This window comes from Lactuca serriola, chromosome 9 (assembly GCF_051521515.1).
Source record: "Lactuca serriola cultivar US96UC23 chromosome 9, Lser_US96UC23_V15, whole genome shotgun sequence".
Classification (NCBI taxonomy): domain Eukaryota; kingdom Viridiplantae; phylum Streptophyta; class Magnoliopsida; order Asterales; family Asteraceae; genus Lactuca; species Lactuca serriola.
This window is the reverse complement of record NC_136416.1, coordinates 11,619,531-11,644,808: the sequence shown is the minus strand read 5'-3', so window position 1 is coordinate 11,644,808 and position 25,278 is coordinate 11,619,531. Positions and strand designations below refer to the sequence as shown.

Genomic DNA, 25,278 nt, shown 5'->3' with positions numbered 1-25,278 from the left:
TAACGCTGATAAATGAAAAGTAATTTAAAGTTAAAGGGTTTAAAACTGATATTAAATTTCGTAATTTATACACTGATAACATGCATCCACAAGACTATATTCATTAATATTGTTCCACTTCCTACCATCCCAATCCCAATCCCACCCCCCCCCCCCCCCCCTTCCAAAAAAAAAAGAAAATGCTATCTAATTGCAAATCCGTGTTGTCCTCCTATTTTTGTTGAAAGTTTTTTGTTCTTATATTTTTATTTACCAGAAAAATGAAATAAAGTATTTGAACTTTACATTATTACGTTTTGATTACCAAAAGTATTTAAATCATGAGTGTGTTCGTTTTCTTGGGACAAATTGATGATGTTTTACATGTTTGTAATATATTCTATAATAATTTTAATGGAAGTTATAAACGAAATAGCATTTCTCACCTAAAATAGGTACCATGATCCGTACTATTCCTAATAAAAATGCAAGCCAAGAACAAAAAATGAAAGCCAAATAATAAGTTTTAAATCAAAACTAGTGAACCTAATCAGGGGCTAAATTAGTAATTGACTGATTGGAGTCTAACGCCTAATCTGCGAATAAGTGGCCTGAATTTTTATGAGGCGCTCGATTCGCTACCACCAACAGTTACGCTCGTGTCTCGCCGGTTTCCTCTTCATTCTCGCCGGACATTTCCTCAAGAGATTTCCCCTTCGTTTCCGGCACCAAGAAAGTACACAAGGTTCCCAAAAGATTGATCACATCCAACACAATCAACGAGTTCTTCACTCCGATTCCCGGAGGATACCCTTCGGACGTCTTCTTAGGATCTTTACTCTGAGCCAAGTACAAGAACCCGAATGCCCCAACTATCGCTCCCAGTTTCCCAGATGCTGCTGATATTCCATGGCAAGTCGACCTCAGTCTCGCCGGAAAAATCTCTGCCGGTACAACGAATGTGGTGGCGTTTGGCCCGAAGTTGGCAAAGAAGAAAGTTAACGAGTAGATCACTACGAACTTAATGTTGTTTTCGGGATGAGTCCAATAGTTATAAGGGAATGCTAAAACAAACATGAAGATTGTCATCATCGAAAATCCGAGGAGTTGAATTGTAAATCGTCCCATTTTGTCGATTAAAAACACGGTGAACCAATATCCAGGGACTGTGCTACAAAGGGCGATGAGAGTTTGAGCTCTCGCGATTTTGTAAACTTCTTGAATTGCGTTCATGGTCTTTGCCGGAGGGATCCATCCGATGGCACTGAATATGTCTTTCTGGAAAAGATTTTGACTGTAGAATGCGATATCAAGCAAGAACCAAGTGCTCGTAGTTCCAAGCAAATGGAGGCCATGGCGTTTGGCAAACTCTTTACTAAAAAGCCCGAAACTGTGTTTTGAATCCTCCATCACCTCATCAACCTTCTCTTGCTCAGCTTCTATGTCGACTTGGAGAACTTTAGACATGTCGGAAGCTGCTTTCTTGGCGTTTTTCGCCACCAGAGCAGTGAACCGGGCTGTTTCCGGCATCTTCATTCTCCAGTAGTAAGTTAGCAATGCTGGAAGAGCTCCGACCATTAGAACAATCCTCCAAACGTAATCAGCTTCTGGTACCGTGGACTTTATCGGATCTACTTCATACGGCGGTGCTTTGAATCTGCTATTAAATATCGCCGATATCATTATGGCAAACACTCCTCCTCCCAAGATCCCGAATCCTTGCATGGCAAAAACCGCCGCAATAAACCCACCACGAGTTTTCTTATTGGAATATTCCGACATGATGGTGGCTGAGAGGGGGTAATCACCACCGATCCCAAACCCTAACCAAAACCGGAAAAAACAAAGAGTAGTCATCACCCCCTTTGGGTGGCTGCCAAACGACAAACCGGAGGCGATGGAGCAAAGACACATCAGCATGAGCGTGATTCCATACACTTTCTTTCTACCCAGTTTATCACCCAACCACCCAAAAAACAACTGCCCGGCTAGGGTTCCGACAAGTGCAACACCGTTCACGGCGGCAGAGACCTCAGGTGGTAAACTTCCCGGCGTTGGCGATCCTTCTTTGTGATAGTAAATACGGCCAAGCAGTTTGGTGACGAGAGAGATGCAGAACAGATCATAAGCATCCGTGAAGAACCCCATTCCGGCGATAACAATCGCCGTGAAGTGGTACCATTGTGTTTTTGCTCCGTCGAGCGCATTTAGGACCTGTAAATTCCCGGTCGACGGATCCATTGACGGATCTTTCTTCAAAGAACCTAAGAAAAATCAATACATATATATGAGATCAATGGAGTTCATTCATGCATGTATTCAATTTTAAAAAAATGAAAAAAGATGGAAAATTTTGATATACCTGTTTTTGTTCTTGTAATGGAAGTTAAAGCAGATTGTGATTATTTATAGTATTGAAAAAGAGTATTGAAACTAAAATTAAGCGGCATATTCTCATTATTTTCGCTTCTCCAACAACCCAGTCAAATCATACAAAAATACAAATGAATCGGATATGATCATATTCGTACCCAGAAATGCGATACAAATATAATCGCTTTCAGTCGACTACGTGATTAGGTGTTCAAATATAGAAAGATATCAACGGATTTGATATGATCATATTTCGTACCCGTAAATGCTTGTACCAATGTGATAGAAATATAAGAGTAAATTACACATTTTGTCCGTATGGTATACTAAAATTCACACTATTAGTCATACTTTTGGATATTTGACATGGGTGGTCCATATGGTATACTAAAATTCACACTATTAGTCATACTTTTGGATATTTGACATGGATGGTCCATATGGTTTGCAATTGTTTCACCGGTGGTCCACAAGGGTAATCCCTGTTAACTTCCGGTGTTAAATGCATGTGAAAAGACAAATCTATCCCCTTTTAATTTATTTTTTATTGATATTGTTGTTAACCTAATGGATCATTTCTACAATTTTTGAAAGAAAAGCCCTGACATCTCCATCTCCATCATCGGTAGGCTTCGTTTCGACTCAATTTATGTCCACCACGATGCTTTACCTACGACTCCGCCTCCGTTTAGCTATGGCGCCGATATTTATGCCCACCTTCTTGGTAATCACACACATCATCACCATCTATCACTTTAATTTAGATTTTTAATAGGTGTCGATGACTACCAATCAGGGGCGGAACACAAGCGATAGAAGAGGAGGGGCCGAATCTTAATAGGAGAGTGATAGACAATTAAACATATACCTAATATTCTAATAAATAAATATATATATATATATATATATATATATATATATATATATATTATAATTTTAAACCCTAATAGGAATAATACACGTAACTTTGTTAATATAAATTATAAAAAAAAGCAACTATGTTAGAAAAGAATAATATATTACACTTAAATAATAAAAATAAAGAAGCATAAATAACATTAATACAGAATAATACTTATAGAAAAGGTATAACAATAAACAAATGAAATCAATTGATTTGAGTTGTATGCGAGACATGATTTATTTTATTAGCATTACAAAATCCATTATAAAAAATATATAAAAGGGTATAAAAGAGAGAGACAAGTCATATAGGTCATAAAGCCTTAGTTCATAGACTTACAGTAACTTTAATCTGACATTGCGTATAATCAAAGCATAACCAATGACAAAAAGAAAATACATATACATAACCCAAGTCTAATTCTCAAAAGCAAAAGTAATATATATTATCACAAATGAAGAAGAAGAAGAATGCATACCTATCTCAGCGGCGATGGGGTGAGGTAAGGCGACAAGAAGGCTGAGATTGGCGAGCATCGTTGCTCTTCCACTGCTATCATTGTTTGTTTCTCCGGTGGAAGGGATGATTCTCTCATTGTATCTGACTTGGTTTTCTTTTAATTTTTTGAAGATTATTTATTTACTTTTGGCAATGTAATCTTTTTATTTTCTGTAACTTCTCTTCTCATATTTTTCTTCCTATTTTATCTCATTAATGGTAAGTGATTGTTGTTTGCTTGTTTATGTTTGTCAACAAAAAATACATTTTAATTCTTAGATTAATAATTTTAAAATTCGATCCATCAATACGCTTCTCTTCACTTCTTAACCTTTTGCAAATCAGAAGATCCAGAACATTAGTAATTACCTAAAAATCGTGAGGGGCCAACATTAGCATTTACCATAAACTAGGAAGGTAATTTGTATTTTTTTTTGTAATAGAAAGCAAAAAACAGGGGGGCCATGGCCCCTCCTGGCCCCTAAAGGGATCCGCCCTGACTACCAATTACATCTCCAACCTTTATCAGTCTGGTAACCACCACCACTATCTCGGTCTCCCTCCAACTTGTCCTTCATATCTCTATCCTCTCTCATTCTCCTATTCTCTCTCCTCACCTTGACTCCATCGTCTCCCATCTTTGTCTCTTTTCCCTTACTCTATATATATATATATATATATATATATATATATATATATATATATATATATATATATATATATATATATATATAGCCTTTGATGAAGCAGAAGAGATATTTCTATAAAAATGTACATTAGAGAAGATGAAGGATTTCCAAATATTACACGAATTGTCCTTTGGTCGTTAAATCTCAACTTAGTTGTTAGTTTTATAAATATGACCATCATTGGTCTAAAATAATAAAAAGACTAACTTAGTAAAAACTCTAACTAGAGGGACTAAATTAGTACAAGCTCTAACCTAATGTCTATTCTCTCCGACCCTCGGTTACCCATGACACGTCCACTTCCTCCATCCATGTGACTCCCCTCTCTCTACCTCCATCGGTGCGACTCCCTTATCCCCCGCCTTGGTCACCACCATCAACCACCACTATCGCCTCACTGTGTCTTGTAGAGACACACATTAGAAATTGCCAACTATTACAAAACGTTAGCAAAGTAACTCCGTTTTAGGTTCAAGGTTTTCAATTTTCGCTGGAGTAATTAATTCGATTTATAGAAGTGGAGTGGTTTGAATTGATAAGAAAGAGTGTGAAAAGGAGAAACATAAACTACATACATGGCCCCAACAACGACATTATACAAAACTTTATATGCCTACTAGTGATAGATTTTTGAAACTTTTTCTAACATGGCCCCAAATTTGTAAGAGCATTGGGTGTGGGCAACAAGGTGCATGTGACATCCCCAAAATCTCGGCCAGAAAAGACTGATTTCATTTATGCTTTTTAAACATTTTCAGAGTAAATCCGTTTGATTTTAAAAGAGATGCGGAATTTGTTCCCAAAAACAAAACATGATAAAATAGATATTTATCAAAACATTTCATATAGAAATATGATTTCATTTCATAATCAAAAGTCGGGATGTCATGTTCCGATATAGATCATAAAGCATAAACGATAACATCACAAGTCGTTCAACAAATATATACATATACAGACTTGTAAACAAAACAACTTGATGATTCGCCCATCTTAAGCTATTGCGCCACTTCCTGTAATACAAATCAACTGAGTGAGTCAGGCTTGGGAGCCTGGTGAGCATATAGGGTTTTCAAACCCACAATAATTATATTTAATTACAACAATCAACAATAAACCCGATTACCCATTCCCGTTATCCTCACCTTACGTTCCTAAAAATAACGTCTTTTATAAGGAACTTATTTCAGGATTTTCATTGGGACGGACATTACTGCAGAGGGGTTTCCTCAACAATAAGTGTCCTAAAGACAACCATGTGGGGGATAGAGTACACCGGTGAACACGTCGTTCACAACACCTACAGGTAATGAGTCTGCTAGTGTTCCACAGGACAGTCTAGAATAGTCCGTGGTCGTCATCCATACTCTGCTGAATGACTAGAATAACACCAATAACACCGAGGCCTCTCATCTGTTTATTACACACCAATTATCTACCCATGTTCTACCCAACATATTAGTAGATAAAAATATACATTTTTACACACTGTTTAAAAACCTGTATAGCATGCTTTAATCAATACATATTCCACATAACAGATGAGGCATACACACATAACACGTATTTCATAGAGAATATATCAGATCTATGAGATAGAAGAGAGTGAATATACATTCACACATATAACCACAAAATATATACACGTAGCACGTATTTTATATTAAATACTTCATAATATTGCGTTGGAAAGAAAATAACTACACATTCACATCCCGTATTCTTAAATACGTTTAAAAATTACTTGTATAATATCGCGTATTGAAAAGGGACTATACACTCACTTGATCAGAAGATGATCCGACAGCACTACGACTTATAGAAGTAGTATATTTCGATAGATCTGGAAGATCTTCACCAAAATCGAACTCCTCGCGGGCAGAGCTTCGGCTCGGGAATAACGCTCTTCGGGATCCTCGGGGCTTTGGATCTTGCTTCGGGGCTCGGGAATGATACCGGGGCTTCGGGATATGATTGGCATGCAAATCGAGGCAAAACTTAGAGAGAGGGAAGAGTTTGAACAAGAGAAAATGGCTGATTTCGAGTTCTATTTATAGGCTGAGGGTCTGGGATTACGCGGGGCGTAATCTCAAATTACGCAGGGCGTACTCGGTTACGTGGGGCGTACTTTGACGTCACTGCATGCGTCGATCTGTGGCACTCGAGTATTGGTCAGGCAACTTGCATCCGCCTGAGTACGCGGGGCGTACTCAAATTACGCGGGGCGTAATTGACTCGTCGAACTTCTAAATTGCGTAACTTTCGCATACGAGCTCCGTTTTCGACGTTCTTTATATCCACGCGAAGGTCAGACCATACTCTACAACTTTCATTTAGACCCCGTCGGCTAATTTTGACTTTTATTTTTATTATTTATTTTTAGAAGGCCGGGACAGAAAAACTTCGTTATAAATTCATAACTTCTTCGTCTGACGTCCGTTCTCGCCTAACTTTTCATCTTTTCGCTACTAACAACGAGATCTTCGATTCTCATTTAGATTGTTTCGGCTAAAAGCTGCTCGATCTCAAATCGAGTATTCGGGCTGCATACTGCCACGTCGAAACTTAGAAAAATTATAACTTCCTCATACGAAGTCAGATTTGGGCGTTCCTTTTATGCACGTTCTCGGTTTAACGAAATCTACGACTTTCGTTTAGATCGCTAAGGCTAAATATCGCTCTATCTTAAATTCATATTTTTACGTCACTCGACGTCGTGCCGGTTCTGTCGCGAAACTTCGACAGGTCATAACTTCTTCGTTATAACTCGGATTTTGGCATTCCTTATATCTCCAGAATCCTTGTTTCAACCACTACAACTTTATGCAAAGATACCGGGCTTATCTCACACTTTAATTTTGACGCTTATTTTATTCTTAATTCATTAAATTATAAAAATTAAGAAAATACACACATAATTCAAATCATTCACAAATAATACATTTTATTATTTCAAATTGGGGTTACAAAGGTTAACCTAGACTATTACATTGCTAAAAATGGCAAGCCCAGAAACACAGGCGTTACAATTCTCTCCACCTTAGAATGATTCCGTCCCCGGAATCACACACCAGCAAACAAATGCGGACAGCGACTCATCATGTCACTCTCCGTCTCCTAAGTGAGATTCGGCCCATTCGTGTGTTTCCATCGGACAAGCACTAACTCAACCATCTTACGTCGCAACTTCTTAGTCTTTCGGTCAACGATTGCCTCCGGTTCCTCAATCAACCTTTTGTTCTCATCGATCCTCAACTCCGAAAGTGGAATTATGTCGGGAAATTCTCCCATGAACTTCCTCAAGTAACACACATGAAAAGTGTTATGAATTCCATTCAGTTCTTCTGGTAGTTCGAGCTTGTAAGCTTGGTTCCCAATCCTCTGAAGAACTTTAAACGGTCCAATAAACCTTGGATTTAACTTTCCCCTTTTACCAAATCTTATAAGTCCCTTCCACGGCGAGACTTTAAGCAAAACCGAATCTCCAAATTCAAAAGTCATCGGTCTTCGCTTTTTGTCAGCGTAACTCTTTTAACGATCCTGAGCTGCTAACATTCTTTCCCTAATTATTTTCAACTTTTCAGCCGTTTGATGGACTATCTTCGGTCCCATAAACTGCTTTTCCCCAGCCTCAAGCCAACAAGACGGCGTACGACACTTCTGTCCATACAATGCTTGATAAGGTGCCATCTTTATGCTCGAGTGAAAACTATTATTATAAGAAAATTCTACCAAAGGTAAATGTTCATCCCAATTACCTAGGAATTCCAAGGTACACACTCTCAGCATATCTTCAAGTGTTTGTATCGTTCTTTCACTCTGACCATCAGTCTGCGGATGGTAAGCTGTACTTAAACACAACTTGGTACCCAATTCCTCTTGTAGACTTTTCCAAAATCGTGAGGTGAAACGACTATCACGATCCGACACAATTGTTAACGGAACACCGTGAAGCCTCACAATTTCCTTCACGTAAGAATTCGCAAGCTTTTCCATAGGCCATTTCTCCTTTGCTGCTATGAAATGCGCACTCTTAGTGAATCGATCGACGACCACCCAAATCATGTCGTGACCACTTTTTGTTCTGGGCAGTTTAGTGACAAAATCCATAGCAATGTCTTCCCACTTACCCATAGGCACAAGTAATGGTTCTAAACTCCCGTATGGTTTCTGATGTTGTGCCTTGACTTTTGCACAGGTCACACACTCGGCCACATACTTCGCGATGTCGAGCTTCATCGTCGGCCACCAATAATAGGGTTTCAGGTCCCTATACATTTTTGTGCTACCGGGATGAATCGAGTACATGGTTTTGTGAGCTTCTTCCATCAGAAGATCTCTGACTCCTCCTGTCTTAGGTATCCAAATCCGATCTTGGAACACCTTCAGTCCGTGACTGTTTACACTGAACACCAACGTTTTGCCCAAACGTTCCTCCTTTCGGTCATTTTTCTCAAAAGCTTCGCTTTGAGCTTTCTTTATACTTTCCAAAATAGTCGAGACAACTTCAATTCTCAACGCTCTTGGCCTTTTCTTTTCAAGATTGACCTTCCGACTGAGAGCATCAACAACAATATTGGCCTTACCGGGGTGGTAAAGTATCTCATAGTCGTAGTCCTTAAGTAATTCCAGCCAACGTCGTTGCCTCATATTCAATTCTTTCTGACTAAAGAGATATTGGAGACTCTTATGATCAGTGAAAAGTTTGCACTTCGTGCCATAGAGGTAATGCCTCCATATTTTCAGTGCGAAAATACCGCTGCCAACTCCAAATCATGAGTCGGGTAGTTCTTTTCGTGCTCTTTCAGCTGTCGAGACGCATATGCGATCACCTTATCCCTTTGGGTCAAAACGCAACCCAATCCAACCCCAGACGCATCGCTATAAACAGCAAAGTCTTCAACCCCATCGGGTAGAGAAAGTATCGGTGCCTCACATAGTTTTTTCTTTAGTCTCTCGAATGCTTCTTTATGCTTATCACTCCAAGCATAAGTAGCTCCTTTGTGGGTCAAAGTTGTTAATGGACTAGCGATCGAAGAAAAGCCTTGGATAAACCTTCGGTAATATCCGGCTAATCCCAAAAAGCTTCGGATCTCCGTGGGACTTTTCGGTTGTTCCCACTTCATCACAGCTTCGATCTTCGTTGGATCAACCATATTATCCCTTCTTGGTTGACCACGTGACCCAAGAATTGGACTTCACGAATCCAAAAATCACATTTGGAGAACTTCGCATACAGCTTCTCCTTCTTCAAGACTTCTAACACTTCTCGCAAGTGTCTGCCATGCTCTTCTTGGCTTTTTGAATAAATCAGAATGTCATCTATGAACACTATCACAAATTTATCTAGGAAGGGATTACAAACTCTGTTCATTAAATCCATGAATGCTGCTGGAGCATTGGTCAGTCCAAACGACATAACCAAGAACTCATAGTGTCCATATCGCGTTCTGAATGCAGTCTTCTCTATATCCTGCTCCCTTACCTTTAGCTGATGATATCCTGACCTTAGGTCGATCTTTGAAAAATAACTTGAACCTTGTAGTTGATCGAATAGGTCATCAATCCTTGGCAACGGATATCTATTCTTTATTGTTGCCTTATTCAGCTCTCGGTAATCAATGCACATCCTCATGCTTCCATCTTTCTTCTTTACGAATAACACCGGAGCTCCCCAGGGTGATGAACTAGGTCTAATGAAACCTTTGTCCAATAACTCCTGAAGTTGCATCATTAGCTCCTTCATCTCCGTCGGTGCTAATCGATAAGGTGCTTTTGCAATTGGCGTTGTTCCGGGCAACAAGTCGATACGAAATTCTACTTGTCGATCGGGCGGTAATCCAGGAAGATCTTCGGGAAATACTTCCGGATAATCACACACAACAGGAATATTTTGCATCACCTTCTTTTCCTTCTTAGCGTCGATCACGAATGCTAAGTATGATGTACACCCCTTGGTCAAACATTTTCTGACTTTCATTAGAGAAATGATTCCAGAATTTACTCTGCGTTTATCTCCATACACCATAAACGATTCCTTTCTAGGCGGGTTCACTTTCACTATTTTCTTCTTGCATAAAATTTCGGCATCATTGGCGCTAAGCCAATCCATTCCCAAAACGATGTCGAAACCGTTAAGTTCGATAGGTAATAATTCCTCGTGGAACTTATTCCCATTCAAGTCAATTAAAATGTTTTTCATACGATGGCTAACAGGTACAAACTTGCCACTAGCAACTTCGACTAATAAAGCATTATCTAGTCTATCAACAGGCAAAGCTAGTTTTCTACCAAATTCATGCGATATAAAGGAGTAGTTGGCTCCAGAATCAAATAAAATTTGGGCAGGCAATTTGTTAACGAGAAAGGTACCTGAAGCGACATCAGCTTCATCTTTAGCAGCTTTCCCTCTCCCTCTCCTACTACCTCCTACTACCATTGTGGAACGTCTGCATTTTCCATTTCTACCACTATCGATTTCCCTTTTGATTTTCCTTTCCCTTTCCCTCTCCCTCTCCTACTACCTCCCACTTCCACTTCAACCGATTGTTGTGTCGTAGGTGATAGTTGATTGCTTGTTTGTTGCATCGAAGCAAAAGTAGGGAAAAAATTTTGTTGTAAATTTGGGTTTTGACCAAATTGATTTTGTTGAAGGTAAGGTGGGTTGAGAAATTGCAGTGGCGGTGAAGCGGGATTGAAAGCGACACCTTGGTATGAGATTTGTGGTGAGCCTTGAGATGATAAAAGGTTGAAATAATTTTCATAACCCGCGAATCCGAGAGGCGAGGTTGTGTTTGGGTTTGATGATGGAGGAGGTGTTTGAGTTTTGCTCCATTTTTTGATTAACAAAGTGTAGAAAATATGGAGAGAATTTTAAAAAAATATGTAAACTTTAAATTAAAATGAGTATATATAGGTAAAAAGGTAAAAAGGTTTTTTTTTGTAAATTAAATATCGACCGTTAAACGGTCATAAAAGCAACGGGTAAAAATTTAGCCGTTTCACTTTGTCGTAACGCCCACGAGAATTGCTCGACGAGATGCAACGAGTTGGGGGGGGGGGGGTGTTCCCCCCGTCACGACGGCGTTTTCGTGTGCCACATCACCCGGTTGCTTCTTGTTGTTGGCCCATACCGCATCATCTAATAGTACTTTCCACCGACTCAAAGTGTATACAATGGACCTTTTAAATTAGATTTATAGTAGGGATGAAATTTAGAACCGGGAAATCGGACCGGAACCGAAACCGTTAGAACCGGAATATATAGAACCGGTTCCGGTTCCGGGTTTTAAAATTGGCTTTATCCGGGTTTGGGTCCATCGGGTCCGGGTAAACCGGGTCTAAAAACCGGAACCAGTTTTTGGAACCGGAACCACTTTTAGGGTCGGAACCGTTTTTTTGTGAAACGTTTAAAAGATGTATATCTCATTCGTTTCAACTCCGATTGACATATGGTTTTTTCCAACATGTAGTTTAGAGTTTTTAGATGATTTTAGACTATAAATTTGCCATTTTTAGTTTTATATTCATTGACTTACAATCCCCCAAAGTCGATATATCAAAGCTGGAAGTTTTTAATTTTTCAGTTTTTTTGTATTCGGTGAAAATTTTAAAACATGCATATCTAATTTGTTTGAAGTCGGGTTGACATGTAGTTTTTTCCAACTTGTAGTTTACAGTTTGTACATGATTTTAGACTATAATTTTGTCATTTTTGGTTTAACATTCAATGATTTACAGTCCTTCGAAGTCGAGATATCAAAACTAAAAGTTTTCAACTTTTCAGCTATTTGTTTTTGTACTTTGTATTATGTGAAAATGTTAACACATGCATATCACATTCGTTTAAAGTCGGATTGACATGTGGTTATTTCAAGAGTTTATTTTAGAGTTTATACATGATTTTAAACTATAATTTTGTTAATTTTGGTTTCATATTCAATAAGTTACAATCCCCCAAAGTCGGGATATCAATATGAAAATTTTCAAATTTCAACCCACTAAGTAGAAAGTAATTACCAAAAAATTCCGGTTTTTTCGGGTTTTCCCGTTCTAAACTCACTTTATCCGGTTCCAACCTACCCACTTTGATGTTTCCGGGTTTTCCCGTTCTAGACCCACTTTACCCGGAACCATACCCGGAACCGAACCGGAACCGGTTCCTATATACCGGTCCGGTTTCCGGTTCTACAAAACCCCATTAACTGGTTCTGGGTTTTCTGGATCCGGGTCCATCCGATATGGGTTTGGACCCACTTTCATACCTAATTTATAGGTCAACATTTTTTTACCGTTGCGACATTATGAGAACAATTGTCAAATGATGTACAACAAAGTACAAAGTTTGTTTTCTAAGTTATAAGTATTGATTTCATTTCTTAATATATTAAATAAAGCAACCCCCATGTGTGACTAACCAAACATTTCCAGGGCTATATTACCGAACATGAGAATATTTATGAGAGTCGAGAACATGAAATTCGGATTCAGGATCACATAATATGAAATTTGAGAGAATAAAGGTGCGTTTGGTTATGGAAAATTGTTTTCATTTTCTAAGAGGATGTTTTCAGAAAATAGAGTTGAGTTTTAGTTTTCAATGAATATTTTAGAAAACGTGTTTGGTTGAAACCGATGGAGTTTCATTTTTTGTTTTAGAAATTTGGAAAACTGTAAAAATCACTTTTCTAATTTATATACAGTTTGGAAAACTGAAAATTTTCATTTTCTTAGAAAACTTTGGAAAATTGAACGAACCAAACGTGTTTTCAAAATTTCCATTTTTCTTGAAAAAAAATTCTAAAAAACTGAAAAAATTTTCACAACCAACCCTAAAATTTGACAAGAATATAATTTTTTTGAAAGTGTTTTTGAGTTGCGTTGAAACGAAACTAACCCACAAGTCTAACCCATCCAAGCGTCAGCCTCTAAATGGGGCAACTGGTATGATTGGTGGGGCCTATAAATGTGTTCTTTCTTAAAGGAATGCTTTATTTTTTTTTTTTACTGTTTTGGGCCAGATCCTGACCCAAATCAGATATGCGTTCCAAATGTCGACCAATTGTAAGTTTGCAACAATAACAAAAAATATTTAACTAATAAAAAGATTTTATTAAATGGAACAGACTAATAGACTGTGAGCAACCGAATATACATGATTTTCAATATACTTTGGCCCATTAGTTAGTATGTTACAAAATATAACTTAAGTTGGTTTATTTTTACATCTAATCGTAATCCTCTCCATTTATAAGCTTTCAAATGTGAAAATTTTAAAATACAAACTTAAAAATTAAAATTATTGCAAAATACGTGTTCGGTTATAATTAACTGATTAAGAAATAACAAATTTATTTATTTGAGTCTCAAATTCTTGTTGAGAATCCTGTCGAAGAGAAATGGGGTTTTAATTGAGGGTCATTAAATGCTTGTCATTTGTCGTTATTTATGGTTACATTATTTTGTTTTGTTTTATAGTAGGTTATATTTTTTTTGTCCTTTAATACAGTTGATTTTTATAGTTTTAATACCAAAAACAAATTATATTGCAAATTTGATCTTCCTTTGATGTTTCTATAACAGTTTCATTGTGACATGATGGAAGTGGCGAGTAAAATTCAGGTGCTTTTATCAGAAAAGAATAAAAGTCCGGCATCGTTAATTGATAAACACAAGTGCATGTTTGCAATGGTGTGGGGTAGAGCTGACAATGAGTCAACTTAGGTTGGGTTCGGGTTCGGGTTCAACCTGTTTATTAATTGGGTTGAAGTTTTCAATCTAACCCAACATTTTTACTTAAATGAATTGATATTTTCAACCAATCCAACCTCTTTGATAAACACGTTGTCACTGAGTTGACCTGTGTATTTAGTTCCCGACTCAACCTACTACATAAATTGGTGCCGTTAAAAAAACATAAATTAGTTAAATTTGGATTAACCTGTTTAAAATAAAAAAAAAATAACTATACATTATATCATTTAAATTAGTTCCAAATGTAAATAAAATTTCAAAAGTATGACAAAAACACAATCCTAATTCAAAAATACATATAAATTGTCCAAATAACATTAAAAATATTTAATTTCACAGTGATTTTGGAGAGTGATTAATATTGTTAGTGCTAAGATAAAAAATAACAATTATGAATGAATTTTTTTAAACATAAATAATAGTATAACATTATAATTTATAAATTAATACTTTCATTAATTGATGATAATATTCAAATTATTATTAAGTTTAATATATATTAAAATTAAATGGGTTGGCGGATAGAAAAAAGGTTAATAATTTTTATCCAACCCAATATTTTAATTAAATGGGTTAAACGAGTTGACCCATTTAACTTAAATGGGTTGCAAATCTCAACCCAACCCGTTAATTTTGGGTTGGGTTCAAGTTGGATTAGTGGGTTGGATCGATTTTTGCCGGCTCTAACATGGGTACGAGATGTTTGTGGTTGGATCCAAAAATAATATATTAATAATTTTGAATTTAATCAAACAAAATATAGTTAATAAAAAAAAGATATTATGGTCATTTTGTTTATAAAAAAATGTTACAAGACTCAAAAACATTTGCCAAAATTGTAAGAGAAATTTTTTGGCAGCAAAACATTAAAAAAATAAAATAAAATAAAATATTTAATAAATAACTATACTTACCGACAAAAAATGTAATTTACTTTTTATTTTATTTTCTTATATTCATATGGTGGGGCATTGACATGGATGGGTTAGTTATAATGTGGTAACGTAGGACCATATTAAACAAAAAATATTTATTCATGTTGATATAAAAATAATGCAATACAGTTATGAATTATTACATTATTATACAAAAGTACAATTTTGATTGGTTATTGGTTGAAATTTTACGCTTATACTTATAACAGATTATTTCACTACATATGTGTAAAAAGTAATTAACTTATATTACATTCTATTTCTAACCATTGTAATAGACACTAGAGGAGACAACAATGAACTTTAGCTTTGAGCTATACAAAAGTTTTATATCTAAAAACTACTACAATTAGTATTTAAGAAAATAGATTTTAACAATTTGAATTAAATATAATTTAAAATAAACAAGTCATGTTCATAATTTTGGTAATTATCTTATAGAATTAAATATAAATACAGTTTAATAATTTTAATGTTTATTTTAAACAACAATATCACCGGATTTTATAATTTATTAATCTTCAATCTTTATCTAACAAAATGATAAATATTATTATATGAATTCATAAACCAAAATTAATATCACAATAATCTCTTTTCTTTTAGAACGCCAAAACATTTATAATATATACAAAAAAAAATGTTTGGTATTACAAAATTGAAAAGTGTTATTCACTTTATTTGTAAACAATATGTCATTTATTAATATGCACCAATTGTCAAATTGAGAAGCATAACATGTGCATTTGGTATTAAATTTTGATGATTTTTAACTTTTTGATAATTAAGTTTAAAAAAAGTAATTTATGATAATGATATTCCAATTTACTTTATATCCATGTATTTTTTTATGTAATTTTTATATATTTTAAAAGTTTTCAATTACTTGTGTCGAACATTATTATATAAATAAAAACTATAAATTTCAACTTTTAGCTACCAATTACCAACTTTTCGGTTATTTTTATAGAACTAAGTAGTTTATAAAAGTGATTTTTTTATAATAATTTTACACCAAACCAAATTGTAGTTTTTTAGTAACTTAAACAAATAAAAAGTATTAAACATTTTTAATATTTTTTTTATTTATCTTTTTATCCATATGACATGACAAATGTTATTTTTTGATAAAATTAATAATAATTTAAAATTTTGTTATTATTTTATAGGGATAAAAAGATAACTTATAAGAAAAATAAAGGATATTTAATTTCTAAAAAAAAATGTTTTTACCTTAAGAAAACCAACCAAATCAACCTGTTGGAATGTAAGAAAATTTCTACAAAAATCGAGAAACACACTAACAAAGAAAGGGTTGATTTAATTAAAGTTGTGGTGTTGATGATTCACCAAGAAGAAGTAGCGACTCTAAATAATCGACACCCAAATCCTCTAAAACTACGGTAGATTTTTGCTCCGGCAGATTCATAGCCACCGCTTTCTTCTTTCCGGCCACCGTTTTTTTCCTCAAGCAGTGTCTCTTCTTGAGTGTCATAACAGGGGAACACCCTTCTTCTAATCCATATTTCATCTCCTGCAACGATTTCTCAACTCTCTCCACCGGAAAATTCAGCACCGCCAGTGGCCCTCTAGTCGAAAATGCCGCTTGATCATATGCCATGGCCGCCGCCTCCGCTGTATCAAATGTTCCCAGCCATACCCGGATTCCGTTCCTGGTGGAATCCCTTATCTCCGCTGCGAACTTCCCCCATGGCCGCTTCCTCACACCTCGATACGACTTCATCTTCTCCGGCTCATAAGTGACAACCTCTTCCTTCATTGCTGAGGAGTTTAATTTCGGAAACTCTGCACTCTCCACCGCTGCCAACATATCAGGGAGGAACATGTCGTCGGATTCGAATTGATTGAAAGGGTGAGCATTGTGTTGGAAAAGAAGTTCGTCCCACGAACATGAAGTTTCCGGTGAGTAGTCTGAGGTCTGGAATTCGTATTGAGTGAAAGTAGCCATGAACGGTGGTGGTGGAGGAATGACTAAAACAGAGGCCGTCGTGGCCCATATATACCGGTCAAAACAAGTATAATATATTCAAGAAATTATTGTTTTTAGTTTTTAGTTTTTAATTACAAACTTTTTAATTATATTTTAAAACTGGATTAATTCAATTAATGTAGATTAGTTGTTTGAAGACGCTCTGTGATTGGGTGGTTAAGAAAAGGCACGTGACACCAGATGACGCATGGCGGCTGGTCCAACTCCAGATGGTATGTATTTTAAAAAGGCCTGCCAACGTGGACGTAATTAGGCAGGTCAGCATGACAAGTGGGATGGGAATTTCTTTAGATATTATTTCTGGTCATGAAAAAAGAGATCGATTGGAAAACAAATCCAAGTTGGAAAAAAAAAATCAGAAAATATTATTAAATGATTTTTAAAAAATAAAAAGGAAATTAAAAAAAATCTTATAAACTATTATAATATTTTTTTTAAATATAACATAAATGAATTTGGAAAAAAAAATTAATTTAAAACGAATTCATTACAAAAATTTCATGGTATGAACGAGTCGTACATACACCCTAGTACATGTTCCTCGACGTTGAGGGCATCCCCGAAGCGCGGGGGATTTTGTGACATTTCTAATTTAATGGGTTATTATGACTTTTATGTTGGTAAGAGTGATTTGTTTAATTTCTTCAAGGTGTTGTTTTGAATAAGAGGTTTTTTATTTGACATAATTGAAAACCTCTTGTAATTAGAAATACAAGTTGCTTTTTTTTTTGGTAACTTTCCAAAAAATCAAAAGATAAATTTTGATTTATAAAATGAGAAATTAAATATCCTTTTACTTTTTGATCATATCAATCCTCCTACTCATTTAAATGATGACATGTGTCATATTAGTATCCTAAAATAACATTAAATCTCATTAAATGGACATTAAATGTTACACATGTCACAATTTCATTGGGTAGGAGGATATGTAGGAACAAAAAGTAGGAGAATATTTAATTTCTTAACCATTTAAAACATTTATCTCAAAAACCTCTGAGTGACATTTGCTTGATTGAAACCATATATTATCATAATTAAATTATAAAACTGGGGAAACGAATATCTTTGATGCATATGTACAATTATGCTGAACTTTTCTCTCGAAAAAACCTAGAAAACATTTAAAAGTCCTAAACATCCCCAGAAGTAACCCTAATGGTTTAGTTTTCCATACAATTCACAAAACAAACAACTTGAAGAAAAACAATAGAATTCATACTAAAATTCATAAAACAACTTGAAATTATAAAACTAATGAAGCCTAGTGATCAACCAGGTATGAAACGATGAAACCTTGAGGAAGAAGTAACCAAATGTGGAACTTGAAGAAGATTCATCGGTTGAACGACTTCAATTGTTGAATGATGATGAACTTGGTGATTTGAAGCCTCAGATTCGAAAATTGATTATCAAAATGTGTTTGGAGAAGGTTTAAATGTGTTTGGAACCCTCCAAAATTGTGAAAAATCGCAGGGTAGAAGTTCTTTTACGATTAGGGTTTAGTCCCCTTTAAATAAGTGCTGAAAAACTAATTGTCGGAGCAATTTTCTGCATCAGCGTCCTAGTATGCGTCTTAGACGTTTTGTAGGACGTCTAGGCATTCTTTGTGACGTTTTACATGCCTTCTGTCATTCTTCATTTGCACTGAAAAAGTGTGTAAAACAGATTGGCGTCCTAGGGGGTTGTCCTTGACGTATGGAGGGTGTACGTCGTCTTCAGTGCCCTTTTGGCAATGAAAACGGAAGAATTAACAGAAACGTAAAACATAAAAGTTTTAGGAAATTTTGTCTGGCTTCCAAAACTTCTTCAATCAGGTCAATCGGAGGTCCAGATCTTGAGATATGACAAAAACATTGACGAGCGGTCGAATCTCCTAGCACCATTTTTCTTCATAACTTTGTGCAATTCGTCCCCTATGCTTGTTAACTTCCTTTTGCTCGTTTTCCTTGTAGGTTCCGCCCACTTTTAATCATATATGATTACATGCACATAAAATTCAACATTCCATCAAAGTAGTGCCATTCTTGGGCAATCATATGTCAATTCAACACATTTAGCACAATTTATTGTGCTATAAATATAGAACGATTAAACCTCCCCAACTTTATTCCAAATTCGTCCCGAGATTAGCCTGAAATAATCAGCGTAGTCTTACTCTCTTATCCTAAGAAAAACTCACTAGAATCACGAATTCCGTACACCTTATCAAAACATATTAAATAAGCATGATATATCGATTTTGTGGATTATTAGTTGTTTATCTGGACTTTTAAACTCAAAATACATGTTATGTTTATTTTACTTTTTTGTTTGAAACCCTCCACTTTTTGAAACCTTTCCAATAATCAACCTTGTGAGTAATTAGTTGAACTCATTGCCAAAGTCCTGTTTTCAAGGTTCACTAACATAATTAGCACGATCGGTAACGCTTAATGGACCAACCCATACACTCCCGCTATCAAGGGGTCATATATTGTTTCACATACTGTCTTCCACTTGAACTTTTCTTCATATTTATCTTGATTGTGCATTCTTCAAGTTCTTTGATGTCTTCTTCGGATTTGATCATCTTTGTATTTGACTTGAACTTGAATATAGATACTTAGAAGTTCTTCAATGTCTTCTAATGCTTTTTGGTTGTGTGAAAACAATAATAGTCCTCTCCTAACCCCAAAGGCACAGGAATAAGTAAGACCAAGTACTCATAGCATGATGACACATATTGTTCAGTTGGATCCTCAATTGAAAGATTGTAGGCTCGAGCCAAAAACTTTTTTTTTTCAAACTTGGGTATTTCACATAACAATTTATATATATATATATATATATATATATATATATATATATATATATATATATATATATTCCAAACCGGCATAGCAACCCACAAAATCAACATTAATTATATATAATGATTCAATGTATGAAATTCCTATAATTTTCCATCTTGATAAGTTAAATTCAAGACATAGAGAAGCTACCCACTAACCACAAATTTCATAGAAGTCAAACACGATGGAATTAGATAATTAAGGGAGAGTTTAAAGTATAATACATTCATTCCAAATTGATTATCCACATAAATGTTATCAAAAATATGGCAAAAAAAACATAAATGAGTAGGACGACACACCTGATAGTACCAATGGTAGACGCGATTTTGATTTCCAAAAGCTTCACTAATTGGAGGCAATTGTATAATGCTTTGTTATGCCCGAATGAAACCAAAAAAATAGATTTTTTTTCACTTTTTCTTCAATCCTTAGTTTTCTTTGTTATGTACACCACTCCCCAACTTTAAGTCTTGCATCGTCCCCGATGCATCAAAAGATAAAGACCTAAAACAATAAGAAAAAAACTACAAGCACAAAAATCAAATCAAATATTGTAACACCTATCCTATGTGTCATTTAATTTGTCAAATTTTTAGGGTTTTATGCTTGGACTCGGCGAGTTGGGGTGCTCCAACTCGTCGAGTAAAGTCATTTATGAGGACGCAGGACTCGACGAGTTGGAAGGCCCCGACTCGACGAGTAGGCACTGTAACAAGAAACCCTAATTTTCAGGGGTTTGTACCCTATTTAAAGAAATTATGGCTCATTTACAGCCTCTTCCATCGTTCCTACAGCTAGAGAAACCCTAGTTTGAGCCTTGCACCTTCTTGAGAGAGAAAGAGAGATTTTTTAGAGTGATTTTTGGTGTGATTGTGAAGATTTTGGAGCGTGAATGAGAATGAGAAAACAGGGAAGTAGTAGATCCGACATCCACCCTGTATTGGTGACCATATTGAGGTATAAAGTCACTATATTGACCTTTAGTTGCTTAGATCTCTTTTCTTGGATGTAAATGGTCACTTTTGGTGCCAAAAGGGTGTCATCTTCGGATCTGGACTTGTCACAAGGATATGGTTCCAGATTTGGACTCCTTTAGGTCTTCAATGACATAAAGTTGCTCACTTTATTCGGCTTAGGCCCTTTCCATGCATTAAGACCTTGTAGGGACCTTAGTTTTGGTGTTTTAGCCTTGTGAGGCCTTGCATGCACGTAAAGTTTGCAACTTTACGTGGTAACTACACTGGGAGAAGTTGGATATGACGTTTAGGACCTTGGATCTCAGTAGAAAGGATTGAACACAAAAAGGAATGAAGGAACTCGTCGAGTCCCTTAGACAACTCGACGAGTCAAGTAGGGTTTACCCGTTTTTGAAATTCCGAGTGATTTATGTGAAGGATTGGGGTTTTCGGTCTTCATGGGTTGTCGGTCTTTTGGACATTGAGGAACTCGATGATTTACATAGGTAACTCGACGAGTTGAAGAGCTACTCCGGTAACTCGACGAGTTGGTGGATGCACTCGACGAGTTGAGGTCAACATTGATTGTTGACCTTGACTTTGACCAAAGACTAGGGTTGAATTTGAGGATAATTATGGTAATTCGGGATTGTGACAAGTCAGTTACATGATGATTATAAGTTGTTGAGTTGGAGCAGCATGTGGGATTTATCTGATCTTAGCTTGTCAGTTCAGCATTCACGAGAGGTGAGTCTCCTCACCATACCAATGGTTCTAAGGCACCAAGGCCAACCCATTTTGTGATATGTGGTACACTCATTGTTGTAGAGATATGTGGTATGATAGTTAGTTATGCTTTGTGTTATGCTAGCTATGTATGTGATACTTGCATGGAAGACCATCGGGGGATCCCATGACACTTGAATGTAAGACAATGTGGGGGAGCCCATGGCTTTCCAAGTAAAGACCATGGGAGGATCCTATGGCACTTGGATGTAAGACCATGTGGGGGAGCCCATGGCTTTCCAACTAAAGACCATGGGGGAGCCCATGGAACTTAGGTGTAAGACCATGTGGGGGAGCCCATGGCATCCTGGAGTAAGACCTTGGGAGGAGCCCACGACATCCTTATATGTTTGTATGCATGGCTTATGTGGTAAATGTAGTTGTTGTAGCTAATATGATATGTGTTTATGTGGACTGTGTGTGGCATGTGCTCTGGGGAACTCACTAAGCATTAGCTTACAGTTTGTTGATTTGTTTCAGGTACTTCAGAGCCTAAGGGCAAGGGCAAGGCTTGATGGTGCGGCGTGCACTCTCCGACATTTGTTTTGATGACACTATGATGTTTTAAGTAAAATGTTAATGTTATGAATTTTGAAAATAGTGGTTATGTTACTTCGTGTTTTATGGGTATGCTCATAAACATAATCATAAATAGTACTGATTACAAACATGTCACCATTAATTGGAGGATCATTAGTAGGTCCAAACAAAAGAAATCTCACTTTATATTTTCCAAATATCATATCAATCGCACCTTCCTGACAACTAATATGAGAATAGACGATTGCCAAAAAGGATGATCAATGATTATATTTGTTTGTTTGTATTTGGCCACTTTTTTAGAATCAATTACTAGAAGCTTTGGTTCAAGTTTTTTAAAAGTTGTTGGGTAAGGGGTGGTATTAGCCTCCACAGACCCCTCGTCAACTTTGGTCACTTGTGACACATGAAACTCTTCATTATACTTTTCCTTTTCGATTACAACTTCTTTTATTTCAATTATTCTTTCAGTATTATTGTCATATAAAGGCACATAATCCTCCGCCACAACCTTAAGTTCGGCTGGTGTAGGATTATGCACTTTGTTATCAAAATATTTATCACTACATAATATTGTTACCTCATTATCTTGTGTAGTGTATGAAAAATTGCCCGATGGTTGTTGATTTAGCTTCTTTCTTATTTGTTCAATTTGTCTTTCAAGCGTAGAAATTGATTTGGAGTTTTCTTCCTCCTTGTATAAGGTTTCATTCAACATGTCCAACATTTGATCCAACTTCTTGTTGAATGAAGATTTGTCTGGTTCTTGGTTGTCTGGCAAACAACATGATTCATGGTGATGGCTTTGAGCCAAATTTCCAGTCCACCAACAATCATCATCATATCGATCATCGTAAGGATCATCATTATATGAATCATTGTATGAATCGTTATAGTATTGATATTGGCCCGAATTTTCGTTCCCCAACCACATATATTGATTCATGTAAGTGTATTCCTCCATTCACGACTATCCTTACAAATAAAACAATAAAAGAGTGAAAATTTTGAACTAAAAATAAAACAAAACAAAAAATGAAAAAAATAAAAAAAATGTAATGACTACTTCAACACAATAGTTTAAGCGCACAATCTCCTCGGCAACGACGCCAAATTTTGATCAAGGTCGTTGTCTCAATAAAAATAAACCAACTAACCTACGTAGATAGTGGAAGTCGGGTTGAATCCACAAGGAGTTCGTGGTCAAACTATGTGTCAAAATAGTCATTGGAAAATAGATTACTTGTAATTGTGACGAACTCGTTTAAACAAAGATTAACCATAAATACTTGAAACTTTATTAATTAAAACAAAACTTTAAATGAGAAAACTAAGGTACTCCCGGTTCAGTTGTCGGACAATTCAGATTCACACACTTTCTTCCCTAAAATCCTAGTTCAGTTACTTAGATGTAATCCTAAAATCCTAGTTCAGTTACTTAGATGTAATTGGGGTTTATGATCTTGCAATACATAATTTTGGGTATATAATATGTTCATTCAACTAGTTTTCTTACTCCATATTGTTGGATTAGGTGTCTAAGTCAATAACTACAATTGGTATGTACTTTATTTGATATGCAGCATGGTCATTTTAGGTTGCATTCACTCATACAACTTGACAGGATGACAAGTAGAGAGAGTAGGATTTATTATATGAATAATAAATTGGTACTCAAAATGATTTTATTAATATATTACAAGATTAATATATTATTTCGAAATCATATTATTAATTAGTAACTAATCAGAAATTAATTTGATATTAATTTTGGGATTAAAGGAACCGATTAATAATGAAGGGGTGTTTTGCAAATCATTGATAGTTTTGAAACTGGGCCTAGTGACTTCTTGATGGTAGTGGATGAAATTTAGAGGTTGGTTTTACAAGATTTTGTCCAGGGCATCTTATGGAGGTCCATGGGTTGCTTTGGGCTTAAGTTAGGAAATAGGGTTTCCTTATTCAAGTCCAGCATCAAGACTAATCAACCTAGCCTTATACAAACCCTCTAAACCCTAAGGAAATCGTCCCTAAGCTTCTAAGAGTTGCCATGGCCAATTTTCCACTTCTCTCCAAGTCATTCTTTGTGTTAAGTGTTTGTGACTCCAATAGAGGTGCAACACTTGGGGCACTAAGCTTTCAAGAGTCAAGGTGTTCTTATTATTTATACATAACAAGTGAGGTAATGATCAAACCCTACTTTTATATGTATGAATTTCGAAATTATGTATGCTAGATCCAGGGTTTTGCTTTAGATAATTAATTTGCATGTATAACTTGAGAAAAAACCTGGATCCAAAGCATTAGGGTTGCATGTGCACCATAGGAATCTTGTAACGCTTAAAACCCATCACATATGTCTATTTGGATTAAGAACAATTAGTGAATTGGCAATAAAGTGTGTTGTAACTACCTATTACAATATTAAGATTTAATATCACAAGTTGGAATAACACATGTGGATTCAAACAATTGTCTTTGTTCCTAAACTACTTGAACTTGGAACAATCGGTGAATTGACGATGCACTATTTAATTATGAAATCAAACAAATTCATACAACCCAATTTCAATCAATATTACCAAAATATTATCATATATTAACTAGAACCAAGTAATAATCAAGTGTGTTCATCCAAAAGTCCTAAACATCCCCGGAAGTAACCCTAATTGTTTAGTTTTCCATACAACTCACAAAACAAACAACTTGAAGAAAAACAATAGAATTCATACTAAAATTCATAAAACAATTTGAAATTATAAAAATAATGAAGCCTAATGATCAACCAAGTATGAAACGATGAAACCTTAAGGAAGAAGTAACCAAATGTGTAACTTGATGTAGATCCATCGGTTGAACGACTTCAATTGTTGAATGATGATGAACTTGGTGACTTGTAGCCTCAGATTCGGAAATTGATGATCAAAAATGTGTTTGAAGAAGATTTGAATGTGTTTGGAACCCTCCAAAACTGTGGAAAATTGCAAGGGAGAAGGTCTTTTACGATTAGGGTTTAG

At 35.8% G+C, this 25,278-nt stretch overlaps 2 pseudogenes across 1 annotated transcript; both read right to left on the bottom strand.

Moving 5' to 3' along the window:
* Positions 1-388: 388 nt before the first annotated feature.
* LOC145072797 (putative inorganic phosphate transporter 1-7 pseudogene) lies at positions 389-2,562 on the bottom strand (annotated as a pseudogene). The gene is made up of 2 exons (XR_013691150.1): positions 2,342-2,562; positions 389-2,243 (listed from the first exon to the last, which is right to left on the bottom strand). The product of XR_013691150.1 is annotated as a putative inorganic phosphate transporter 1-7 pseudogene (transcript).
* Positions 2,563-16,425: 13,863 nt separating this feature from the next.
* On the bottom strand, positions 16,426-17,134 carry LOC145072524 (ethylene-response factor C3 pseudogene; annotated as a pseudogene).
* Positions 17,135-25,278: the final 8,144 nt, after the last annotated feature.